This window comes from Siphateles boraxobius, unplaced genomic scaffold (assembly GCF_051911475.1).
Source record: "Siphateles boraxobius isolate OS27281-9 unplaced genomic scaffold, OSU_SipBor_1 29, whole genome shotgun sequence".
NCBI lineage: Eukaryota > Metazoa > Chordata > Actinopteri > Cypriniformes > Leuciscidae > Siphateles > Siphateles boraxobius.
In genome coordinates this window covers 5,541,217-5,557,501 of record NW_027508908.1, presented here as the reverse complement: position 1 = coordinate 5,557,501, position 16,285 = coordinate 5,541,217, and the positions used below count along the sequence as shown (strand labels likewise).

At 37.5% G+C, this 16,285-nt stretch overlaps 1 protein-coding gene across 5 annotated transcripts in view; it reads left to right on the top strand.

Annotated features, from left to right (window-relative positions):
* bcl9 (BCL9 transcription coactivator) overlaps positions 1–16,285 on the top strand; it is a 115,228-nt gene that overhangs the window by 78,599 nt on the left and 20,344 nt on the right. For all 5 annotated transcript variants that reach the window (XM_077246242.1, XM_077246239.1, XM_077246240.1 and 2 more), the window contains one exon: positions 4,931–4,999. The gene's annotated coding sequence lies outside the window, so the exon portion shown is untranslated. The remainder of the gene's footprint in view (positions 1–4,930; positions 5,000–16,285) is intronic.

The following is a 16,285-nucleotide window of genomic DNA, read 5'->3' as shown; positions in this document are numbered from 1 at the left end:
ATAATAAGTGTTTCTTGAGCAGCAAATCAACATGTTAGAATGATTTCTGGAGGATCATGTGATACTGAAGACTGGAATGATGCTGAAAGTTCAGATTTAACATCACCGGAATAAATTGCGTTTCAGGAATATTTTTTCACAATATTACAGTTTTGACTTTATTCTTGATCTAATAAAATAAGCCTTGGCGAGCATAAAAGACTTCTTTCAAAAACATTAAAAAATCTTACCAACTCGATTCAGCAAAAAATAATTCTTGACACATTTATTTTTTCTTTTCTTTTTTAGTATTTGCCCCAGTCCTAAAGAAACAGTGAAATATCGCTGTCAATCCCAAACACTGATTGCACGAAGATTCGTTTAGTGTGTGTTTGAAAAGAGTTGGATCAGATTTCCTATCTTTGACACAGTAGTACATCTTATGCTTTCTAGATTGAAACCTGCTGGCCCTAAATGCTTTTCCAGAGTGTTCTACTTCCTTTGTGAGGGCCAGAGAGTTACAGTACACTCAGGTTCAGATTGGCAGTGAGAGCAAGGCTTATTTTTGTTCCACAGTTCTGGACAGAGACGGAATCATTGCCTTCCAGCAGCAGGGAAACCTATAGGTTTCTGCACCAGTCTTTCCCTGAACACATGAACTGGTTTGTTGGAGCATGTGTGGAATTCTATTGTGAAAGCTCTGTGCTCAAAAGGTTAAGTCGTACCATGTCTGCTTGCGTCACTGTCCTCTGATTGAAGGCAGGGTTTTGTGTGTTCGCACACAAAAGAACCTATAATTTGAGGCAACATTATCTGACAGACTTGTGACGACACCCAGTTGAGGTGCATCTCATGCACGTAATGCTTTTGTTCGCACCTCTGTGCTTGTCTGCCGTCCCCTAGCTCGGTGCGGATACAAATTTTGTAAGCCTTTAATTGATGCATAACTATAAAACTGTTATAAAGATTGACTATAACATAACCCTGGGCGTAGACACGGGCAGGTTGAAGGATGTTTTTAGATGCTGAATGAGAAAAGTCTTGATGTAATTGACAGGAAACAAGGGAAGGCGAGGAAAGGTCGTTAATGTTTTGTTAGATTGTTAAAATGTTTATGCTTTCATTGTGGATTTAAAGGAACAATCACCCCATAATGAAAACTTCCATTAATAACTCCCTCTCATGATAAATGCTGAAGCGGAAATGTTAAACTTTTAGTCTGTTTTTCTTCTATTGTATAGCATTAGAAGACCGATATTAGTGGGTGTGAATGGTAATTGATCACAAAGCACAACTACTTGTCTTACTAAACTGACTGTTCTATCAGGGAATAGTTTTTTTTTTTTTCAAGTTTTAGTAACAGGACTTGACATGCTGACAGCTTGCTGTACATGAGGTGTTTGGACAGTTTGCACAGTACAGTTATTTACTTATTTTTATTTTATTTTTTACTTTTTTTTTCATCCATGCAATCTCCAAATTGCTTTTCCTATGTAGGGACACAGGGATGGTGGAGCAGCATCTTGGACCGCACAATTTTATTTTTATTTATTTTTAATTTTATTCATTTTTTATTTCTTTGCCTGAATATTCTTTAAAAGTGTCTTGTTCTGAGTTCCACAGAAGAAAACAACATGAATTAGAAACTACATGAGAAGTGAGTAAATCCCTGGTCTGGAAAGTTAAAAGTGGTTATATGTGTGTTTGTATGTGTAGGAGAAAATTGAAACATTGTGTTGATGTGTTTATCTTATGCACAGAATCTGCCTTTGCAGTCACATGTCAACGTCTGTCTCTCACTCGCTCTGTCCTTAAACGCATTCAAGTCACACTTTGCTGTGCTGGCGACCATAGGATAATCCGAATTCTGCAGCCGTTCGGTCTCTGTTAGTGGCTCAACATCACACTGGAGTTTGTACTGAATGTGACTTCCTCCGATGATATGGCCAATTGATGTCACATTGGAAGAAATAATTTCACTGTTCGAAACCGCACAGAAATGGTTCTCATGTGGATATGCACAGTTTCTTCTGGTTTGATTTGGTATAATATTCTGCTGACGCAACTAAATGCATTTTTAAAATTGATGCTCACATTTATTAAACCAAAATTACTATGCCTGTTGAATTGTCCACATGCTTTAACAAATAGCGTGCAGGAAACTTTATTACACAATACCACCCACCTTTGCCACTATCCAGTTAAAAGTAGTACAAATAATAAAATGTCATAATAATCAAACTTAGGCTTCACTGGACTTGGCAATGACAATGAGCCAGATGCAGGAAGATTCTTTTAACGACTTTGGGGAAAGAGGAAACTGGATGTAGATCAGCTCCTGTTTGGAGTAGGAAGTGACCTCATTATATGAGGATGCCTCTGATGGGATTTAGAGTGTCACTTTAAAACAAAACAATGCGTCGTTTCTTCACACCGTTGTATTTCTCTGCTCTTTGTCTGATTGTGGGCTTTGAAGCTTAGTTTGTGGGCGACATGTTTTTTTTTTTACATGTGCTTGGAACCTTTGATAAAGTTCTTTTATGTCTTATCTCTAAGTTTATTATATTTGGGGACACCCACACAGATTCACACTTTGTCTTTCGCTTTTATTCATTCACCTACTCTTGAACTGCAAGGTACAAGCTTGCAGACTTCATCACGCTTGGAATAGAAGAGCCACTCACCTGGTCAATGCATTTAAATGTGTCTACTTTGTTGTATTTGTGCGTGTTCCAAAGACTTTACATGTTAGTGTGGTGTTTTTTTTTTTTTTTGTTAAAGCAATAACTCTCCAAAAAATAAAGTGTCAAACTTTTGCTTGCCATCAAAGTCATTTCTATACCAGCACCCAGCGCTGTGTGCGTGCTGAGCTCACGGCCCAAGCGAACGCTCCACTCCATGTACCGCTCATCCTCACCAGAAAAGCAAAAATTAAATGCCGACCTGAAATTTCTCAGTAGAAGACTTGTTTCTGTGTGCAATAGCCCTACTCTGCTGTGACATGGTGTGGTATAGTGGTTCTGGGCAACGCTGGTAAAATGACGCTGACCTCTCCACTCACTGAGAGACCCGCAGTGACAGCTGCTATCAAACTAGCTAAAATGGAGTGACGCAGTAGCTTTGCAACAGAGCGGTCATTTGAAGTCGAGAACTTTTCTCCCCCACCTTCACCTGAAGTGGAGGAGGGTGAATTGTCTGTGGACACCAGCTCAAACTGCGGTCTTAACTCCCGCATCGCGATCGGCATCCGATTATTCTTATATTCAGTCATATATATTCAGGATTATTATTACTATTACGTTCATTATATTTTGCTGCTATGTGAAAAAAATAATCAGCAAATCGCGCCGGCGCATTTGTCGACACCAGAGGATTAACTTTAGCCTTATAAGAAGGAACATAAATTGTGATTACAAATATATGCTCACTCACATCATGACGCCGCTGCGGTGGTGGAGTTCATTCAAGAAGAGCAGTGTTTGGCAGCACGAGCTGTGTGGAGAAGCCCATTTCCACCTCCATTGCGTTTGGAGAAGCAATCCAACGTAAAATGCAGGTTGCACACTGGAGCGATAGGCGAGATTAACTACCTAGGCTACACGAAATAATCTAAATAACTATATAAATGCTATGCTAACTAGATGCTAATATATACAGTATCTATCCTGATCGTTTTTAATACTTGTAATTCCAACTCCTGACTCGCTACAGTAGTTTTGAGGAACCAGATGCTTTTATACCAGGGGCTGCCAAGGGCGTGGTGAGCTCGCACCAAGGGCGTGACAGAGTGACGTCAGAGAGTATTCTACGTCAGAGAGTACCCCTACTGCAGGAGCTTTCCGTTTAACCTGAAGAGGGCAGCACTCAGACGTTTTTACACCATATATTTGAAAATTAAAACACTTTATACCCAAATGTCAAAAAATGTACTCTAATCAATGAACAGCATTTATGAAGCTCCATTCTTACAGTTAATTAACTAAAAAAAGTTGTTTTAGTGTTTAGTTACCCTTTAATTGTAAGCATTAATCTGTATTTAATTTTTACAATGAAAAATATCCAGTGTTATTTTACATTTGATTATTATTAGCATTTCTTACCTGAATATTATTAGACCCGCCTGAAAAACTTAAAGCTGTTTATTTTATTTAGTCTACTAATTCTGTTGTATTTGTGCTACTTTTTATTTTTTTTAATTCGTTTACTTTTTGTTCTTATTTTATTACTGTTTACTGTTTTTTTTTTGTAAATTTAGTTCGAAGTTTTAAATAAAGCCTCACTGTGTAAGCTATTGCAACAAAATTACCCAAATGATAAAAAAAGAAATAATTAAAAAAAATATAGGCCTATCTGTTTGGCAGTAGCTTATATGGCGGTTTTTCACACGGTATAGAATATCAATATTTTTCAAGGTATCATATCAAAGTTAGAAATTTCAGCATCGTGACAACACTATTTTCAAATGTAATAAAATTCTTACTTTTAAAAACAAGAAAATCTTACTGGTCATATACATTTGAGCAGTAGTTTGAACGAAAAAAATATTAATTCTTGGTATCCACTTTCAAATGTCATTCTTGCTTGTGCATATTTAAGACAAGGAATCATACAGGTATTAAATGGCATGGCTGGGTAAACGGCGATTTGATTGATATATTCCTTTCAAAGGCTTCATAATGGTATATTACAGCATATAGTGTGAGTGTGGGAGAGGGTTTGACAAGCTTGACGATTCTGAAGGTTCTTTATAACGATACACATTTCAAACAAGTGTCATTCAATCAAAATCTGGTTCGCCCATCTATTATTAATCAAGCCATTACCTCAGTCCATTCTGCAGATTTGGCTTTAACACACTACTCTTCCCTCTTAAAGCATTTCCTCAGTGGTGTTACATTGGCCCTCTGAGTGCGTTTAATAAATGTGTATTCTCTGTCTCTCTCTCTCTTAGATCGTTGTGCGGTTGGTGGTGTTCTGTTGCAGTCATGGCCACAGCTATATCGTGACAAAGAGGGACATGGTGAGTGCAGCTTACATATCTTATTTTCATGCCTGTGTTAACACATCCATGTCAAACAACAGCTGTGATGTATTTATGGGTTTCATACATGTTCAAGAGTTTGGGGGCTTATGCTCACCAAGGCTGCATTTATTTGATCAGAAATATAGTATCAACAGTAGTGTTGTGAAATATATATTATTAAAATTTTTAAAAACAGTTTTCTATTTTAATATATGTTGAAGTGTTAATTATTTCTGTGATGGCAAATCGGATTTTTCAGTAAATGTCCAGAAATCATTCTTATATGTTTACTTGCTGCTTGATATGTATTCTTATCAATGTTCAAACCCAGTGTTGCTGCTTTACATTTCTATGATAATAATTTTTAAGTTTTTTAGGATTCTTTGATGAATAGAAAGTTCAAATGAACAACATTTATATGAAATGGATCATTTATAACATGGTAAATGTCCTAACTTGGGATGCAACGAAATTTCGGCTACAGCTATTTTCGGTTTCTGGGCTAAATCAGTGACCAAAACAGATGTTGAATAAACTCTCCGATGGCACGTTTTGATATAAAAACTCTTGATCTAAAAACTACTTTGTGCAATTTAAATGTTTGTATAACTCAGTTTAAGCTAGTTGAGTGACGATTATTAAATAAGTTTAATTAATTAATCAATTGATTGATTATTGTTGTTGCATCCTTAGTCTTTACTTTCACTTTTGATCATTTGATCAATTATTCGGTAACACTATACAATAAGGTTCATTAGTTAATATTAATTAATGTGTTAACTAACATTAATAAATACAGTAACAAATGTATTGCTCATGATTAGTTAATGTTAGTTAATAAAAATACAGCTGTTCATGCTGTTTCTCAGTACATTAACTAATGTTAACAAGATTTTAATAAAGTATAAGTAAATGTTGAAATTAACAAAGATTAATAAATGCTTTTTGCTGCTCAACCGTGAAACATGTAAAGCGAGCGTGCCGGAGTTATGTAATGTGTTTTTATATTACATAACATTATAAAGAGAATAATATTGTAATAATAAAACACTGAATTATTTTGGTTTAGTTGCTGTCGCGTTGCTCCAGGAAGAGCGTGTCCACAACATGAGTCTTTCTGAATGGCACGTAAATTAGTTCAAATTCACTTATGCATTCTCGTAATTTTGTGCAGATATAATTTGTAATATTATGTTTATATTGTCTTTTATTTATTAATCTCACATAGGATGCGTTTCTTTGAGTTAAATAACGCACTAGCAAAGTACTCCAGTTTACCGGTGTTCATTCAGCGCATGCAGCTCAAACAGCAATGCACAGCTAATAATAATGATGATTGGGACTGTCATAGTACGAAACATGAGAACACCATTTTATTAAATCATTGTGAATTCATTGGGTTTAGTTGCTGTTTTCAGCGCGTTGTTCCAGGAAGAGCGCGTCCACGACGGTCACACATTCTGACAAGCACGCATCTGAGACGCCGTTGGTGACACATTGTATTAGATAATTGATTATCGTTATTTGATAATTCAATAATAAATTTAAATTATCAATCACATCGAAAATGTTTACAATCCTTTAGCCCTTTATTTAGATTAAAGGGATAGTTCACCCAAAAATGAAAATTCTGTCAGTATTTACTCACCCTCATGTTGTTCCAACCCCAGAAGACCTTCGTTTATCTTCGTAACACGAATTAAGATATTTTGATGAAATCTGAGAGCTGGATCACTCCTTCATACTAGTCCATAGGCTTCTTCAGAGATTGAAACTTGCCAGCCCCAAAAAGTCATTAAAGACATCGTTAAAATAGTCCAAGTGACTACAGTGGCTCAGTCTTAAGTTTATCAAACGACGAGAACACTTTTTGTGCGTAAAAAACACACAAAAAATAACGACTTTATTTCAACTATTAATTTCCTTCTCTGTGGGCCTCGAGTCAGTTCACTAGTGTAATAGCGTAAGCTTCTGTTGTTGTACATCACCCACATGACCAGCGTCCGCCAATAGTGAGCCTACGTGTGACGTAGCTCTACGCTATCACACTACGTTAACTGACTAGAGGCCAACAGATAAGGAAATTAATAGTTGAAATAAAGTCGTTATTTTTGTTTGTTTTTGCGCACAAAAAGTATTCTCGTCGTTTGATAAAGTTAAAATAGTCCAAGTGACTACAGTGGCTCAATCTTAACGATATCTTTAATGACTTTTCGGGGCTGGCAAGTTTCAATCCCTGAAGAAGCCTATGGACTAGTATGGAGGAGTGATCCAGCTCTCGGATTTCATCAAAAATATCTTACTTTGTACTCCGAAGATGAACGAAGTTCTTACGGCAGGGGTGCCCAACCCTGCTCCTCCTATATTGACATCCCTAATATATATATATATATATAATTTTTTTTTTTAATTTTTTTTTAATATATAATATATTTTTACTGACCCTATTCATATTACCACTTGCAGCTGTTCTGGACCATTGATGTCCAGTGATTGGTTTGGAGTTTGTTGTGATATTTTTGAATCACACAACTGGTTGAAGATATGTGGTGATCATTACAGCCATTGTTCATGACCTTCATTCAAACTGGTGGACTTTTTTTTAACAAATAGATGGACCCCTATTGGTTAGGTTCATTGGTTGAAATCCCCCAGTTAATTAACTTTTAGCTAATAATGCTGGTTTATGACCAATGAATCCCTTTATCTGTGAGAATGACAAAGTACACATCTCAACCTTTTTTTTCTCTCCCAGCATGCACTGCTAAGAACTGAGCTTGAAGTGATTGAACTGAGTTGTCTTTAGCTTTACTTTAGCAGTGCAATTAATGGTTGTAACATTTTATTACTTGTTATTAACATTTTGTGTTTAATGCTCACTTTCATTTGTTTTGCTTGCTATATAGCTGTGGGCAATTTGATTGATTCTGATAATTTTGATACCACAAAAACTAATATGCTAAATGAACATATTCCTCTTTAAACAATAAAACAATGCAGTGTAGCCTTCCAGTATCAATTCAATTATTAGCATGGCGTTCACTGCATGTTTATTGGCTGTAAGGATTTTTTTAATGCTGATTATTTAATACTGATTGGTTTGACTGAGAAAGAGACCTGTAATTAAAATGAGTACAAGCTAAAAGTTTTGTTCATGTTAGATTGTAGAGGACTTATATTAAAGTTACAGAGCGAAGATCAGTGAGTGCTGTTCTCGTTTATTTTATTTTCTGTCTACTACAGATATCATGGAAATTGTTAGTTCTACAACCAGTACTGTTGACATCCCTAAATTTGCATTTAATGTTATTTGTTTTATTTTTTAATATTGTTAGATTCTTTAAAATTCCTTAAAATGGATCATCCTCCTGCTGAAGACCTGCCTTCTTGCAGACTTGAGCTACGTCTGTAAATACATGCCCACCTGAAAGAGCTAATCAGGGTCTTTGGTTCACTTTATCACTTATAAATTACAGTCAGGTGTGTTCGAGCAGATCTCTGCTGGAAGAAAGATCTGCAGGTGCAGGACTGACTAAATAGACTAATTACTTAATTGAAGTGCTCGTCATGTAAACATCTTGCTGCGATTAAGTCCTTTATCTGATTAATGTAAAAAGTTGCATTATTGGTGGTGCACATGTAAACGTAGTCATTGAAACACTCCTGTTGCTTGAGCCTTCAGCTTGTAACGTGAAGGTCGTGAGTTCGATTCACGCTATACAGTGTATAGTTTGAATGCACTGCTTGTTGTTTTCTGTAAAAGAGTCGGTCGATGCATGAACGACCCTGCAGTTAGTCCATCTAGAGTTGACAGGCAGATCAGCTTGTTTGCTTCTTTGTCACTTTAGGAAGTAAGCCAAGGCTGACGGTCAGTTTAGACTCAATCATTTTTGCTTTCTAAATGGGATTTGCATATGTCTGGCCGTTTTTATAAGGAATGAAAACCATTCTCCGTAAGCATCTAACACTGAACAGTTTAGATTGATGGATTTTTTGTCGACTGTTTGTTCTGGCTGCTATATCTAGCCTTAAATCATGCTAGCTGTCTCTTTAGCTGTCTTTATTATATTAACAGAAGCTCTGTCTAATAGCAATATAATACCAGTTTCATACGGCGTCTATATTGGTAAAGACTAGGATTTTGGTGTGGAAAACCACAGCTAGCATTAAACGACAACTTAAGTGTGTGGATGTGTTTATTTATTTTTTTCCACCCAAAGGCAATGGCTTTCAAGGTTATAGCAGCTCTTTTTGTCTGTGTAAGGAAAAATATTTAAAAAATCCTTTTCACCATGATGCCGCACGCGTGAGTGGTCGCGCCCACACGTCTCCTACACACATGCACAGTCTCTTTATGATTTATAAGTGGGAGTATACAGCCCTTGAGCCATGCAAAATGGAAATGCAGTTTAGGAAGCTTTGCTTTAACTGAATAAGGGTGGCAGGACCTCTGCTGTAAACAGCCCATTACACAGTTCATATAGTCATTTAAGCCTCACGGCTCTGTGGCGTCCAGCTCTGCTGTCTGTGAGCACCTCCTGCTATTTTCCTATTTGCCTGTTTGCGTTCCTGATGATGCCCTGTAGCGAAACGTCCGCCGGCCGCATCCCGAGCGCCTTGCCGTGTAGCCTTGATATTGCTGTGCCAGTTTTGCGGTAATGGATTGTGGAAATATACAGCGAACTGTCTTGATCTACTTGTGTAGCACTGCACAATACAGTTGAATCTATTTTCTCTTTCTTTCTTTCTTGCCGTTTTCGCAATATGCGTTCTTGTCTGTACTTGTGTTCTTGTGGACTTGTGAAACGTCATCAGTCGCTGCCCAAGTATACTGTTCAAATTCAAAGTTCACATCTAGCCAAGTCCAGTACAAATCCCCGGATTACAGAGGATGCATTGAGAGGTGACTCGTGCGGTCTTGAGACAGCCAGGTATCCCAGGATGCATTTCGCACCAACCAGCAAGCTTCAATAGCAGAGGGGAGAACCCGCTTAATATAAAAAACACTACTGTTGTGTCGCGAAATGTAGTTTTAACAGTTGTTCAGGCGAGAATGTAGATGTTTAAAGCTCAAATCTGTAGTTTTAACAGTTTTTCAGGCGAGAATGTAGTTGTTTAAAGGGAAACTAAACACTAAAACAACTTTTTTTAGTTAATTATCTGTAAGAATGGAGCTTCATAAATGCTGTACATTGATTCGAGTACATTTTTTGCGATTTTGGTATAAAGTATTTTAATTTTCAAATATATGGTGTAAAAACGTCTGAGTGCTTCCCTCTTCAGGTTAAACGGAAAGCTCCTGCAGTAGGGGTACTCTCTGACGTAGAATACTCTCTGACGTCACTCTGTCACGCCCTTGGTGCGAGCTCACCACGCCCTTGGCAGCCCCTGGTATAAAAGCATCTGGTTCCTCAAAACTACTGTAGCGAGTCAGGAGTTGGAATTACAAGTATTGAAAATGATCAGGATAGATACTGTATATATTAGCATCTAGTTAGCATAGCATTTATATAGTTATTTAGATTATTTCGTGTTGCCTAGGTAGTTAATCTCGCCTATCGCTCCAGTGTGCAACCTGCATTTTACGTGGGACTGCTTCTCCAACGCAATGGAGGTGGAAATGGGCTTCTCCACACAGCTCATGCTGCCAAACACTGCTCTTCCTGAATGAACTCCACCACCGCAGCGGCGTCATGATGTGAGTGAGCATATATTTGTAATCACAATTTATGTTCCTTCTTATTAGGCTAAAGTTAATCCTCTGGTGTCGACAAACGCGCCGGTGCGATTTGCTGATTATTTTTTTCACATAGCAGCAAAATATAATGAACGTAATAGTAATAATAATCCTGGAAAATAATACCTCAAAATGACTGAATATAAGAATAATCGGATGCCGATCGCAATGCGGGAGTCAAGACCGCAGTTTGAGCTGGTGTCCACAGACAATTCACCCTCCTCCACTTCAGGTGAAGGTGGGGGAGAAAAGTTCTCGACTTCAAATGACCGCTCTGTTGCAAAGCTACTTGCGTCACTCCATTTTAGCTAGTTTGATAGCAGCTGTCACTGCGGGTCTCAGGTGCACGCCCCCCCGCTCAGCCCCGCCCTCGGTTCGTCGCCTCTATCTCCGCTGGGTTCTGCCCACTTTTCCAGCATTTTTCAAATATTGCCAGTGGGTGGAGTCAGGCTTTGACCAGGGGTTTAGTTACCCTTTAAAGCTCAAATCTGGGGTTTCTTTATGAAGATAGCGCCTATTTGAAATTTTTATCTGATGTTTTCGGAGTTGTGAGATCCATGCGATCAACGGGCGCTTATGTACCCCGCATGGAGCAGCTTTACTTCGGCTAGTCCTTCTGATGTTTGCCGCTGACTCTGATGTTTTGAGTCTAGTGATTAAACATGAGATATAATCCGTCTTGTGCATATATATAACGGGCGATATTTGGTCTCATTAATCCATAATTTGTTCCCTGGCAAATCGTTTTGGCTGAGGGCATCAGCAAATAGAAAATAACACGCATTTTGTATGTTCCGTCTTATTTGGTTGAAATTAACATTTTGCTGATTCTGCAAAGGGGTTTGTAAACTTTTGAGCTCGACTGTACAATGTTATACATTTTGTTTGTTATATATAATGTTGTATATGTTATATGCTAATAAATGTATAGGAAAAAAGTTGTTACATTTGGCTTTATTACTGTATATAATGTTAACTTTTATTCAATTTTTTTATTTTATGTATGATATATTAAAAGTGTGAATGTTTTCAGCCTGCATTGTTGAAGCTGTGATTTTTCTTCTCATTGAAAGGGTATGTTTTGGGGTGCATTTGACCTTTCTTGTATATTAGATTTATTTCATCTCGCCATTCCAGATTTAACTGGATATCTCATCGCACTGGCCACCTCTTTCTTGTTCACTCACTCAAGGCTGGACAGGAAGTGTAAGCACATACTGGAATGTTTGTCCATTTCTGAGAAGGAAGTGGAAAAGTCTGATCTTGAATGCACAACATGCATTCTCTTCACCAGTTTCTTGCCTCAAGTTCAAACCTCGTCCCAGGCTTCTTAGACTCACAATCGGGCATTCAGTTTAACAGGTTTTAAAAAAAATCAAAATAGACATTGATTTTTTTTTTTTCATATCGAATAATTTAGCATTTTGAAAAATATGCATATGTTGGGGCATGCTATTTCTAGGAGAAAAATCATCTGTCTCTTGTAAGCCTTTAGACGCATTTAGAAATGTAGTAAAACTGTGTGCAAGTATCTGTCTGTACCTTTAAGTGGACATGTGTTAATTCTTAAAGCAGATTGGTTGGTGCGCGTGTGTTTTCGAGGCTGTTGTAGATCCAGGGCCTGTAGGTTGGGGTTGCCCTGGCAACGATGTTGGTGGGTGTGCGTGCATGAAGAGAAATGTCTGTGGCCGGCTAGAGAACGCTTGACGGCCATGCTGCTGCCGCTGTACGCCATTAGAGCAGCACACCGGCCTCTCGAACTACAAACGGTGAAATCTGAGAATGTCAGTATGCAAGTGTGGGTTCAGGAGGAGAGAGAGGGGCCATGAGAGGAAACCATGCTTTAAATGACAAAAAATTGAAATGGCTGCCTCAATTGACGTGTTCATTTCTCTTACTGTGTTTCCTTTTTACGTTTCGATATTAAACGGAGCTCTATGGTTGTTTTTGTTAAAGAAATTATTCCTGCAAGGATGCATTAAATTGATCAAAAGTGTCAGTAAAGAAATTTTATAATGCTACGAAAAATTCTATTTTAAATAAATACTGTTTTTTTTTAACTTGTCATCAAAGACTCCTAAAAATAAAGTATCAATATCGGGCTGGCCAGGTCTTCGCAACAAAACAATCCCAATGGCCAATTAAAAATAGTGCATAACGATTTTCTCCGTCTGGGGCCAAATTCATCTCTATAATTTGGGCGTCAGGAATCCACCCGCAGAAAAAATATTTGTTTCCACACAGATATTAGTAAGAAATGTTTCTTAAAGGTGCAGTTTGTAATATTGATAGCTAGTGGTTGAAATGGGTACCACAGTCCAAATTCAAAATATTTGGTGTGTTTTTCCCTCGCCCCCTCTTTAGACTTGGTGTTCATGTGGGATGCCAGATTGAGGACACGCAACTGCGATCTCTGACCCAGTTTGACTTTGTTTGCTGGCCTTATGGCTGCAATACACTGTGCTTCCCACCAACTGGCAACCCAGGGTGTCGAAATACTATTGGGTAAAATGGCAGTGGGCGGATCACAGACCGAAACAAAAACGGACATTCCGACACAAACACGCATTTCATTGTTCAGATAAACAAGTATGTGAACTTAGCATGTTTCCTAAATAACTGCAAACATATGGTGTTTTATGCTATTGTACAGTAAAAAAAAACTTTAAGCACCAAATCAGCATATTAGAATGATTTCTGAAGGATCATGTGACACTGAAGACTGGAGTAATGATGCTGAAAATTCAGCTCTGCCATTTAAATGAATAAATTTCATTTTAAAATATATTCAAATAGTGAACGTTTCTTTTAAATTTCACAGATCAATTGAAGCCGGGTTCACAGTTCACACTGTGCGAGTTTTGGTCACGATTTGGCCTTCTGAGCCAAATTTAGAAAATCTTAAAAGATTCCTCTAATCCTAGGCTAAAATCTAAAGTCTTTGATTGCTATTTTGACGTTCACTGACAGCAATGACCGTTGCGATAGCCTACATTTTTTTACCTCCTGCAGTGTGACTTCTCCTATGACAACCGTCAAATTATCTTTGTTTTTCAAGACAAGCGTTAGATAATTCTTTATAGCCACCATTTCAATCCCACCCGTAATGCATCTCACCGTCACCGAACGCGTCATTGATTGATGTAAAATTCTGGTAGTTTTCTTGTGCATGTACGTATATAACGAGTCTTGACTGTCATACAGTCTGACATTAATGACAGCTGAGATTGTACAGTGTGACATGGCTAACAGCGAGGATCATGTTCGTACAGTCTGACAAGCACCAAACGTAAAGGACTATTATAAATCGCAGTGTGAATCTTTCCAGGTAACCTGACATGTGAAACTAAACTATATCAGACTGATCTCTGTTATAAAATGTTAGCACTTTTATAATCATTTTAATACGTCAATCACAAGCGTTAACGCATCAACATGTATGTATACTTGTTTCTCTGTTGACATGATGTAAAGGAATGAAAAGCAGCCAATCAGAGTGTGAAACAAATTGCAGCTTTAAATTAATTGAGTTTTTATTCTGATGATATTAAGTTTTAATCATTTGTCACCGATGTGCCCAAATTTTTCATATTCATACTTTTTTTTTTTAGTTGCCAATGCAAACAATATGCTCAAACTATAGAGCCCTGATATTAAATCATGTTACATGTAAGTGGCATATGTTTTTGTTTTAAGTGTTTGAAGAATGTTGACCTGGATTGTGATTGGGTTTAACTTTAGATGGTCAACTGCAACCAGGAATGTTTTGTTTGGAATGTACCTAAATTTGAATAAACGCATTATACATTAAAATAAATAATTTGCCTGCATTATAATAAACATTTGCCCTTTTTTTCTGAGAAGCTTCATAAAAGCATTTAGTTTATGGTTGAGTTAGTGCTGTCTTTCAGTCCTCACTGTTAAACTGGGAGGGAATATGTGAGATGCTTTCATCATTTGAGTGTTTTGGAAGCGGCCCTGAATATTTCCTGGATGACAACGCAGTTTGACTCTGCAGCTTTTTGAGAGGGTTCTCATATCTTATGAAAGCTATCGTTTGCGTAACTGCAGAAGGCCACTACATGTTTACTATCTCATTCACACATGGAAGCACTAGCACACCCTGAAAGACAAACTCGATCATTCTCATTCCTGTGAATTTTTTTTGATTTTTGTACGTTTTTGCGGAGTAAAAACAAAAGATTTGTTCTAGTCAGTTAAGTTTTTGAGGTGGTACATATTCTCTCTCTCTCTCTCTCTCTCTCTCTCTCTCTCTCTCTCTCTCTCTCTCTCTCTCTCTCTCTCTCTCTGTTTCTCTCTCTCTCTGTCTCTCTCTCTCTCTGTCTGTCTCTCTCTGTCTCTGTCTCTCTGTCTCTTTATTCACTGTAATATGTATTGTGATCATATATTGCAACTTAAAATACCTGCTTAAAAGAACAGCATTGAATTGAAGCACATATATATATATATATATATATACACATATATATATATATATATATATATATATATATATATATATTTGTAAGTGTCTTTATTGCTTTTGATCAAATTAATGCCACCTTGCTGAATAGAAGTATTAATTTTCTTTAGAAAAAAAATACTGACACCAAACTTAAATAATTAACAAATCACTTCAACTCTTTAAATCGGAGTACATCTGCAGATTTCATCTGAGACTGGCTTTTGCTGAATGTTTCGAGGGATTGTCCAGTTGGTTATTTGAATTTTCCATCTTTGGTTCCATCCATTTTGGTTGGATTAAGTTTTCCAATCCTGTTACTGAGACTCGCTCCTAACACATGATGGTTCTTTTTACTGTAAATGTGTCCTCAGTATGATGTTCTGGTTATGTTCCGCCAGCAAACTGTTTTCAGTCTATCACACGCCTCCATCTGAGATGTTACATGACTTCTTGTTTTCAACAAATCGGTATTTTGGTGGCCTTCAGTCTGACTCTTCAGTCAATTTTGGATGATGGCCTATGCCTGGCAGATTTACAGTTCCACATTTTCTCACCTTAAATTTCAGTGGTTTGGCGAATATGCAGTGCTTTAAAATGTTCTTATATTCTTGGAATGACTGATATTTTTTGGTTCTCTATTGGTTCTTTATTTGTTTTAAATAGCAGATTTAATATTTATCTGTCTCTGGTCATGATTTGGAGACAATGAGCATATGAACCGCTTTGCCGTGCTGCTTTTATTTATCACGCAGTAAAACCCCGAGCCCAAAACCAGTCGTGTGTGGGTTAGAGTCTGAAACAAGGATTGGTGGGACATTTTCCTGGTCTCAGACGCTGAGTGAAATGAGAATTTAAGGATAACGGGACACTCATTTATATGACACTTTATTCAACAGGAAGAAAAGCTCATTCCGTGCGTCATACGTCATTACGCTATTTCAACGTCATTGCACATGCGCAATCCTTTCAGTTTCGGTTTTCAATCTGAACAAGTGCTTACATAGCCTGGCAAGCCAGACCTACACCAAGATGTTAGGTCTGGGAACTCACAATTGGCATACCTCAATCCGAGGGACGGGAT